This window comes from Trachymyrmex septentrionalis, unplaced genomic scaffold, assembly GCF_001594115.1.
Source record: "Trachymyrmex septentrionalis isolate Tsep2-gDNA-1 unplaced genomic scaffold, Tsep1.0 scaffold60, whole genome shotgun sequence".
Taxonomy (NCBI): domain Eukaryota; kingdom Metazoa; phylum Arthropoda; class Insecta; order Hymenoptera; family Formicidae; genus Trachymyrmex; species Trachymyrmex septentrionalis.
The window spans coordinates 3,107,127-3,118,754 of NW_017305779.1; the positions used below are offsets into that span (position 1 = coordinate 3,107,127).

The window sequence follows — 11,628 nt, forward strand, 5'->3', positions numbered from 1 at the left end:
TGTATACAATGCTTTTCTATATATTACGATCAATAATACATGAAAAAGCTAATTGCCGGAAAAATTTCGTCCATCCCCTGAATTTATAAGATTATATAAACGTCCATGATTACAACTTGAAGGGAACTAAATTTTCATTCTCTACCTGTTTATTTGAGGGATTGCCTGTGGTGTTAGCGGTGAATCGATTTGCATTGCAAAGTGCAAGCAAAATTGTAGCGGTAAGGTAAATTACAGTTTATATGCAAGTTTAGATCGAAAATCTGATTGAGAACGATTCTCTAATTATTAATATCGGATGTATTAATATTATTAATTAAACGGATTAAAAAACTATTGTGAATAAGGTTTTTACCTACAATTCCTATATATAAAATTTAATATAGTCATATATTTTAATCCGTTGGATAAAGAAAATTTATAGTCCCGATGGAATTTATTTCTTCTATCGATGTGACTTTGTTTTGCGTTTTTTTAATATTATACGTAATTAATAGATTTTTTTTTTAATTTTATGTGATCATACAAGCGATTTATCTATTACGTAATTTTCTTAATTTATAGAATGTCGCAAAATATGATTATACTTAGCGGATTTTACATATCTTTTGTACTATATAATTACAAATGTCACACAAGAGAGAGAAAGAGAGAGACCCTCCCGAATGTACATATTAATAATTTTAAATGATGCCCATATCGTAATGACGAATTGTAATAATTGAAGCGAGATTGTACACATTCGTACAATTATTATGATTGCTATTATTCATATCCAGCTATACAACTCATTTATTTAACGAGAAAACACAGCTATTGATTGTGAATACCACAGCATATACAGTTCGACTTTGATAACGTCGCGTTTCGGAAAATTACTAATATTGTCGCAATAAGGCGGAAACTCTATCGCAATTTAAAAAAATTGATTTTTACAAATGACATTTCAATCTAAAATATTTGCGAATTAAATGAAACACGGAACTGGCTATTAACGTTCTATGGAATTCGTATATGAAATATCTAAAACTCAAGAGCTGTTCAAATATTGTTCAAATCGGACGAAAAATATATCGAATTTAAATAACATACTTTTATTAAAAATACGATCACCGAGAATGATATATACCATGCTTTTATTCCATTAATAGAAGAAATAGTCCATTATTTTATGGATTTTTGGTGATTCATTTTTTTTTACGCATTATATTTATGTTTGAAAAAAATTCATAAATATTTTTCGCAATTTTCTTCTTTTGGAGGTGCACAGAGAGAATTTTTTCTCAGAGTTTATCCTGCAAATGTAATAATCCTGTAATAACATTGTATTTCGAAGAATTTTATGTAAATTTCTCTCGTTCATTAATAAAACTACAATAAAATATGTAATAAGTTCGATTAATTTTACTGAAGTGTATGGTAAAAATCTTTAAAATATTATATTGTACCACAACTGTCATATTTTCAGGGTAAATTAAACAGAGAAATTATGCAACAAGTAAGAATATTAACGCCTATCTTGAAATTAGATCTTTTAATGCTTTAAATAATTTAATGTGAACTATATATATATATACTATATATATGTAAATGCATATTTGTAATTATTCGAACTACGCGCCGAATTTGTTTTTCGGACTTATACACACAATTAAACTATTGTAACTAATACAAATTAAATTAAATTTTAATCAAGCAAATTTTAATAGTTTGACGTTCAATCCGGTATCATATTAGAAAGATATTAATGTGCTGAAAAACTGTAAATAAGAGAAATTATAACAAGAGTAATATTAATTACATTATCCATAACTGTATTTGCTTATCAAAAATTTTATTGCGAAAAGTAGTTGAAGAATGAAAAAGAGCGAGAGAAAAAGATCAGACGCATGAATTTTCCAAGCGCAGAAATAGCACCATCGGAAATCATATATAAATCGCTTCAGATATCGCTGAAAAGAAACGAGTCACGAGTGGCCTTTTTTGCTCCTGGAATGAGGGAAGTCATAGAAATGATTTCCACAGAGAAAGATTCGGGCCAATTTGTTCGCATCCTGCGTTCCCCACGGATGTCGGGAAAAAACGTCAATGGATGAAAGGCGATTTTTTCTTTGTTTTGTGCTTTGACATACTAATAGCTATATCGATCTTTTCAATGACATAGCCAATCACCTATTTTGACATTAATTGAGGTTTAATGATTGAGATTTCGTAAATACCAAAGATCGCGCATTTCTTTTTGTTATATTGAGATTTTTCACGTGCATTGTCATACACATGAAGAATTTTTTAATTAAAATGTGTTATTTGAGTTGTCATTAACAAATTAATTATCATACACAAAAAAATTGTGTGTTGGAAACGGTCCACTTACGTTCTGTGTTAACAGTTGAATTTTTTAACATTTTTGAGTGTTAATTTAACATAATGTGATTATGTTATTTAAAGGTTTTGTTAAAAATTGATATTCAACGTTTCTTAGTATCAAAATAGCATGATTTACGAGTAAATGAACAAACAACATAAAAATAATGTGTTTTAAAACGTAAATTCTAAGACAAATGAATGAAATACACGTTAATTTAACATTTATAAATGTTAATTTTCTGAAAAAAATGCTTCCACGGTTTTTCTTACAAACTATCGATATTTCCTTTTTTTTTTTGGTATTTATTCTCTTACATAATGTTTGTATTACTTTATAATATATTTATCTTGTATAGAATAAAAAAATTTGAATGGACCGTTTGCGGCATTGCGGTTTATGTTAAATTCGACACATTTTTTTTCAACAGTGTATCTGAAATAATTATCTTTACTTTTGATTTGTGAAGAAATTTTATAAAGAAATCATTCGTCTTAAGTTACTAATTTTTCTTAAAAAAATAAAAAATATATTCTCTAATTTACATAGTTATTAGTAAAGAAATTCTTCCGTTGTTACAAACGCTGAATGCTAATAAAATCATTACAAATATAATATAATCGATGACAATTTAGGCATCTTTCAGAAAATCTGTAGAAAATAATGCGTTATCATTATAAGATAGTACTTTAGTTCTAATCAGAAGGTATTACACAAGCTAGTAGTGTACCAGGTGGTTCTGAAAACTTTGCAAAAAGTCCGATTAAGAAAAAGTATCTCAGGTGTGTCTAAGAACGCGAAATGAGTTATCTAAATGAAGACTCACGATTCATTCCTATGTGGTGATTTATCTCACAATATTTTAGGATATGTTATTCACGAAATTGCTGGATGAAATACGCGAATGTAATGCGAAGAAATAAACTTCTCTTTTTTATTATTATTTAACATATCATCGTACACATTATTGCTCCGTATCGTTATTAAAATAATAACAAATGCCTTTAATTGGTTCACAATTATTTATCGATATATTCTTCGTAACAAATCGCAGTGTTCTTATTAGAGAGTAAATTAATATCTAATTAAATTCTCTTTAATTACGGATTTACGCAGTTGTAAATAATGCATTAATCCTCGTGCTATGCAACACGCGTAATCTCCCGTGAGAGAACCAATAAACCGTGATTCCACGAAAATCGATGGAGGAACATGCGTACGCGCTGTAATCGTGTCAAGTACGCAATGATCGCAAATACGAAACCTAAGCTATCGCAATGACGTGTAGAACCAATCAAAGGAGTTCTCCCCTCGTATCTACCGCTTTCTGATCACCCTTGAAGAGCACTTCCTTGTTCTGGAGAAAATCGCTGACCGTTATCGCTTATCGAGCATCGTCGAAATGACCGTAGGGTGCAAGCACTCGGATATTTTTTTCCTGCTGTTTCCTCTTAATATCTAAAGTCAAGACGTCGATAATTCTTTCGATCAAACATTCGGGAATTTTTGAAGATTATTCTCAGTCACATTGCATTTTTCTCGCCTTGCTCAGTTTGAACAGATACGAGAAAAATCGGAATAATTAATTTTGGTCGGTTCTTTTTTTGAACGAACATCTTTTTTCAAGATACTATTTTAGGATAGACAGAAACCTGCGTGTTGAAGAATATTAGATTGATGTAATAAATCAATTTTAGGATTTTTATTCGGAAATTAGAAATTACACCTTTATGTTTTGGTATCAAAAACTTATATTAATTATTTGAATATCAAATCATTAAATTACTTGTCAATTTAATTTGTTTGATATTACTATATAATAGTTTAATTTTGCGTTTCTAGTTCGAAAAAATTCGGCGCGCAGTTTAAATGACAACATGTTTAGTATAATAAATTCACATAGAAATTATTTAAACATTTAAGATCCAGCTTCGATCCAGCTGTCATAGCTTTTAAACTCTTACTTGTTGTATATTTATTTACATAGTCTTAATAAATTATTTATTACTGTTTATATTAATTATCTTTATAGAATTACATTTTATACAATCAGATAATAAAAGATATATAATTATTGGCATTTTATTAAAAAAAAAAAAAAATGTATATACATAGATTAGAGATTCTTAAATCGTTTTTTCGGAATTTTTAGTGGTCTAATTTTTTAATAATTTTAGCAATGTATCGTTTAACATGTTAGAGCTTTTTTTTGTTATTAATTCGACAGCATCATGCATTACGATATAACGAAAGCATATGAATTCACCACATGAGAAAGAATTCTCTGTATTTTTTGCGAAATATATCCACACAGAGTAATCCAGATGGAAATAGATTGAAAATAGAATCGTAAAGTTCACTGATATCCTCACCAAACATCAGCGATTTGACTTTCTACCCTTGAAATTAATTCCAGTTGTCGAAACCGCACCTTAAAGAGAAGGGTCCAAGGCATCCTTCCTGCGCAAAATCATCCCTGCATCTCATCATAATTTCCTTCAGCCCCTTTCCCATTGCGGCATCACATTATTTTCTCGAAAGCCATGTCATGAGGCCACGATAATCCAGATCATACGGCGCCGCAAACCCGCTGTGGTGTCCGAGATTCCTCTTGCCAAGTTCTCTCCCTTCTCTCTCTCTCTCTCTCTCTCTCTCTGTCTTTCTCTCATCTCCCGTGGTTCGCCGATCTACATCGATCGTCCGTCCCGAGTCCAGTATCCGACTGTATGCGATTACGGGGCTCGTAGCGCGGGATCTAAAACCTGTTGCCACGAGGCGCCCGGTGGCGCGTGCGCTCGCGAGGGTGCGTTGGAACGGGACGAGAGGGATGGACGGGAGGGGTAAGGGATGAATCGCGCGCGTGTCGTCATGGGAACGTGAGCGGTTCCTGGCTGGTGAGCGCAGAGAGAGTGCCGAGACACTCTGGTTGCCTGCGTGGGTGAGCGGCGGAACGGGTGCGGAGACGGTATCTCCCTCTTCTTCCCCTGCTCCCCCCCCCCCCCCGGAGGGACGTCAGGTGCCCGGCGCGCGCTATAGAGGGGGGGGGAGGGGGAGGGGGAGGTAGGGAACCCCCCATCGCACACAGAGCGCCGACAGTTTCCCCGAACTGTCGAAGTCGGCAGTTCCCAAACTCGCGCCTGTTCCGCGGCATCTCGCGGACTCTCGCGCCTCGCGAAAGAGGGATCTCGACTTTTGACGCGAGTGACACGTGATGGCTCTAATTATAGATTTTATTCGTTAATTAGTCGACGTCGAGAGTTCCCGCGCTTTTTTTTTTTTTCATCGGTGTATTGAGGTATTTGTTGGCTAGTCGGTGTTAGTCGTGCCCGGATTTTTCTTCTCGTTCGTTATTATATAATATAGTGTTTTATTACAAATGTAATATATGTGATATAATTTCATTTTATAGTCGTATACGCTGTTCTTAATAATTAAAGATTATTACGCTGTTAAAAGTAAAATGTCAATTTTAACTTAAAGGCGTATAGTGGACTTTTTGAGATGTTAATTAACATACTTTTTACAGAAAAATGTTAATTTCAATATTTTTGCATGTCTCAGAAAGTTCATTGTACATCTTTAAATTAAAATCGACATTATATGTTTAATAGTGTAGATGCTCGTGTCATTTATTAGAGAACTGGATGAATACTTCTCTTGAGATGTAAACCTTTTATATATAAACGTGTCCATGGTTCAACTCTTTTAGAGCTCGCTTTTTGATATTTAATTTTTGACACATTATGCTAATTGTTTTGAGCAGTATGTATATTATAATTTTTTCGTTGCTGTATCGTAGCGATATTCTTTTTATATATTTGATTAATGTTTGTATAAATGTTGCAATTGTTACAATGAAATTTGTATGATGGTACACATCATGATTGATGAAAGGCTACGTTAATGTCATATTTTATTGAAAAGTACATGACCAAGTAGAATCGAGAGGCGGAATTATTTTGTGAAAAGATTGATGATACGGAATATAACGGAGAATATTCTTCCTGTCTACGGCGCCGAAAGAAACAGAGAAAAAGGCATATTTTTACTTTTAAAAAGCGACATTAAGTCTCGCATGTTCTTGACGCCTACCTAGTTAATTCCGAGTTCGAGGTCGACACATCTGGCCGATTTACTATCGCGAGAGTCGAAGCGATAAATCTCGAGTAATTACAGGCTGCCGAACTAGCTGCTGAAAGTCAGGTGCAACCAGTTTTTATCGGTCAATTTTGCTCGATCCATGTAGTTGGTAGTCTGTTTCCGAAAGTTTAAGACGCTCTTGAAAGCTTTTTGACCAAAACATTCTGTATTGCGAGACTCCAACAGTCTTGTTTTCCCGACGATGCTAATTCTGACTAATTGTCTTTTGCTTAGTCTTAGGTATGCTTGCAATGTGACGTTCCTCGAAGCTTTTACTTTGTTAACGATCTCGTAATTTTAGGAAGAGAAAAATTGGCTGAAATTATAATAAAACTGAAATTACATTTCTCTCCACTTATGTGTGTACCTGTAAGCGTAAATATTAAATAGACAAATGTACAGTTATCCGTATATTGAATCTATAAGAATTTTTATTATTCAGGATAATTTACACGCCAATTTTTTTTTTGTTGAAACGTAATTAACGAAACGTAACTACCGAAACTTATAACAAATATACATATTTCAAAGAAGATTTAAATAAATATCGACAGAGTGCCTTTATTCGATCAATGAAAGCAATGAAGGTTTTAGATTACTTATTTTTTTATTATACGCAAAAATGAAGTTGTCGTTCAGAATCTGACAAATTAAATGATTTGATTAAATTCGGAGTACCGGTGTCGCGCGACGAAGCGTGCATTTTTCTTTCGCCTGGTGCGATTCTCTATTTCTATGTACCAGTCTATCGAGATCCAATTTCTCCAATTTGTGGACAGATTGTAATTGTAACTGATTCAGTTGTCGAATAATTCCTATCAATCCGAATCCCTAGAGTCGCGCGAACTCCGCCAGATTCGCGGATTAGTTATTATTTCACCGTTCGTCGAGGATAACCATTCTACCGGAAATTATACGAGACAAGCAGTAAATAACTTGTTACGATGTATAACAATCAGTTTACTTTGATAATCATTATATTCGAAGTTTGCGTTTGCAAGATAAAGCTACGGATGTGGACACTTTGAAATTTAGTATAAAATGTATATAGTACTAGAATTCAGCCGATATTTGTGTAAATTCGTAAATGCGATTGCATTTTAATTTGACAACAGAGGTAAATTCAAATTTTAGAATAATGAAGATTTATTACATATATTGTCGTACATTCAATAATTAAAGATGTATGTATCACAAAACATTACCAAAAATATAATTTTACAAATAGTTCTATTATTACATTTGGGTATCTCTGTTAAATTTAAGCATAATTCTCTTATTAATTTAAAAATTATTTAATTTTTGATTTGTCTTAATTCCTATATAAAATTTATTTGCAAATTTAATAAGGTTGTAGTATTATAAATTAAATCAAATTTTGTGTATACTAATAAAAAACTCTATTAAATTAATTCGTGCAAAAGTTCATTTGGATACACTTACTCATTTAAAAGTTATTTACCTAAAACTGCAGCCAAATATCATTCCGCTGGATAAAGTCATTATAAGCCGAATTATTTATTGTTTTGGTGTCTGCAATTGTTGGTTTCGGGGTGTATATATGACACAAATTTTTTGGCTGATACGAGCTGATATTGGCTTTTCTGCTGATTTTTTAACTGATACTTTCAGCTGATATTATACAGCTAAAACTTTCTCAATTTTACATTAGACTGTTAAATCGTGAATATCATGCTGTGCGAAACATTTACAATTTAATCGCGTCGTTCATACGTTATTGTATCAATCAATTTTATATCTTTAAACACACAATCGAGAAAAATATGAACAGAGCTTATCGTGCATCGACATTTTAATATTATCATATAATAGTATATTAACGAAATGATAAATACGTCATCAATTCCTGTTTTACAGCTGTGCGATAAATACAGTTAAATTAAAAATGAAGAAAAAGTTTGAAAATTCCATACGTAAGACATCGTTAATGAATTTTCAAGCGAACGGTGTTCAATTAATTATTCTTACAGTAATCGAGAAAAAAGATTATAAGGTGTGCAGCTCGACTGTGCAGTTCTCGCCATTGAAAACAGTACAGGGCCGCGCGCGGATGAAATTTTGAGCCAATTATTATTATTTCATTAGCGACTTAATTAGTTAGGCGGGATGCAAGTATCGACATGACTGGTTAAGCGCTGAATCGTGAAATTCAGACAGGTATCAAGGTCTGTCGATCGACATCAAAACAATGCGATCACTCCTCTGGAAATAATTGAGGCGATGTACGAAAAGAGAGGTGAGTTGGTTTATTACATACAGATTGGTGTAGAATTGCCGGACGTTTTCATTACTAATCTGACCGATTTGAGATCGATTCTATGAGATTCGAAGTCTTGTCTTTATAGTTTCCGCATGACTGCTGATTGAAGATAAACCTTTGAGGAAGTAATCTTTGAAAGAAGAAAAATGAATGTCTGAATTATATTCTTAACTTGTAAGAATAATTTTGTACTTTAATGAGATTTTGACACGAAACATAGTTATAAAAACATAACTAAATTAAAACATTGCATATAACAATGTCAGAAATTAGAAATTGCAAAAATTGAGAATGATAATAATGGTTTCTTTGACAGTTTCGATAAAGAAAGATCGTCTTCAAATCGATCAGAAATGTCGTGTTTCAAAAATCACCCGAGGGGACAATCTGTATATAGCTTCTGAATTGGCTTGCACAAAATTGAACACCTGCGTCCTAGCTATCTTCGATTTTCATTAATCTTATGATAATTATGAAAATACAGCGGGAATCTATTGTAGTATTCTATTCAACGACGTTTAAATCATACGTGGAGAATAGCAGAAAAAATTAATGATTTTTAATCCATAAATTTAACGAAATATATGTTTCTACTAAACACAGTAAATTATAACTGCACAGTAAATTATAACTGTGCGCTGTTGCTAATTTTCTCAAAGAAGTAATCGTTAATATTAGGTTAAGTAAAAAGTCATCGCGTTTTTTTAAAAGACATCTATCAGTAAAAACCGCAATTACTTTCTTACCAACAATATAAATATATCTTGATAGAGTAAAGTTTCAGCTTTAAAAATCTCTTTTTTATATTATACGATACGACAATTTTTAATGGAGTTATGAGCAATTAAAGTCAAAATAATTCTTTTATTTAATCCGCGATAACTCAGTAATCAAAAGTCGTAGGAATATTAAAAAAAAACGATTTTGTAGGGAAAGTATCAAGCTTTCACGATAGGTAATCGAAAATTTTCTCAAATTCGTTTTGGACACGTTACAAATCCACAAAGTGAGAAGAAAATTTTTCGTCTTTTTCAGCTCGTAGTTTTTGGTATGTAAAAATTATCAAACTCATATAAACTTAAAAAATGTGATAAGCTTTTAAAAGTAGAGATTTCAAGCTTTAAAACCCTTTTTTAAATTTGAATTTCATTCATTATTGACGAAGATATTGTATATATAACTTTGAGCTAAAAAATACGCGATGACTTTTTACTCAACCTAATATATGCTAAACTCCAACAGATATTACTGGATTATGGATTATTACTGTAAGCTGGTATTCTCGGAAGTTATCAAATCGGGATTAGCGTATTCCGCTGAGTGCAAACGGAATTCTCGCACGATCAGCACAAAGCAGCGCATAATTTCATCGCATTCGTCTCTGTGAAACATTTGTTACGGACATTACGTGGCAGGCCACCTTTTTATCTCTTGTACGACGAGGACGTAAAATCGGGGCAAAACGCGGAAAAGGAATCACCTTGACGCAGTTATCGCTGCAACTTCCCGTGACTCGTTGCCAATGTACTTTATGTTTTCGCAAGCGAAAGATTTAACGCAAATAATACACTTGTACTTGGCAATGTATGTTTTAGAGCGTTTTAATTGCTTTATTATTTTTTCTTTTTTTTTTCTAAAGAACTGTCTTGTCTTTTTAACAATCGTACTTGAGTTCGGGCCAAAAGAAATAAGTCTGTGTGCACGTATGTACAGTACGCAAAGCTGGCTAAGCATAACATTAATTACAATTTATTTTATAATACAATTATTACTGTTCGTAATACTATTATTATTGTTTTTATAGTATAATTATTATTAAGATTAAGAACGACCGTAAATATGAGTAAATTGATACAGAACGCCAATAGTCAAAGTTAGATTCAAAATAATACGGTATATATTGTTTTATTAAATCGTTTTAATTTTAAGATTTTATATGATTGAACGCCGAAATATTCAGACATATTTTTTATTGAATTTGTCACAAATCTGATTGCTATTCTCTATATATATTGATAATTATTATTGTTTATAACAAGATTATTTATCTAATTATCTGTAAAATATGTAGGATTTTTAAGATAAGAAAATAAAAAGTGACAAAAAGATCGAGCAATTATGTACTTGCCTTAGCTAGAAAATTAACGCTCGTAATATGAATGGCAAGAACATCACGCGTTTGTGGGTTTACTTTATAAAGGTATACTTTATTTAAATACGAAAATGTCATATTTTAATGAAACAGTCCGAGATTTAAAAAAAAAACGCGCAATCACGTGTCAATATAGTTGCGGTAAACAGTTAGCGGAAATTGTGATGCAAATTGTGACATTTCGCGTTGTTTGTGAAAGACTTGCAACTTCGCGGAAGATAAACAGTTTCCTTCAACGGTCGAACTTGGCCGCTTGCAAATTCACAGAATCGATGACACTTTGCTGGGAGTAAAGTTTCGCTAAGTCGCGTGTTCTTAGATTTATTTGCGTTTTCGGAATAGCAAATATTTTTCTCGCTTGAAAATTGCGTTACGTTGGTCATAACGTTTGTTCAGAGATATTTCCCATGATGGAGAGATCTCAGTAAAATTCGACACTTAATCCTTGTAAAACCGAGATATAATGTTTTGATACTGCAGAATCTCCATTTCACTAAATTCTCCAAATATACAAGGTCTGTTTTTTATTCCCGCATTAGAATTTTCTTCCTCGTTTTCGCCAAATATCTAACATACGTACATTTATTTTATTTCAAGTTTTCCAAAAGTGCATTATTGGTTACAATTATCTGCTACAATTATCTGGCTACAGAAAACAGACCTCTTCTTTTTTTATTCGCGTTTTTTTTT

At 32.3% G+C, this 11,628-nt stretch overlaps 1 protein-coding gene across 4 annotated transcripts in view; it reads left to right on the forward strand.

Annotated features, from left to right (window-relative positions):
• The window catches only part of LOC108752669 (ras-related protein Rab-37-like), an 87,015-nt gene that overhangs the window by 37,258 nt on the left and 38,129 nt on the right, over positions 1 to 11,628 (forward strand). Inside the window, exon 1 of one of the 4 annotated variants that reach the window (XM_018493684.1) lies at positions 5,597 to 5,660. The exons of 2 other annotated variants lie outside the window; for them this stretch is intronic. The gene's annotated coding sequence lies outside the window, so the exon portion shown is untranslated. Of the gene's footprint in view, positions 1 to 5,596; positions 5,661 to 8,708; positions 8,763 to 11,628 lie in introns of those variants that run through there. One more of the 4 variants, XM_018493686.1, reaches the window with a different exon arrangement.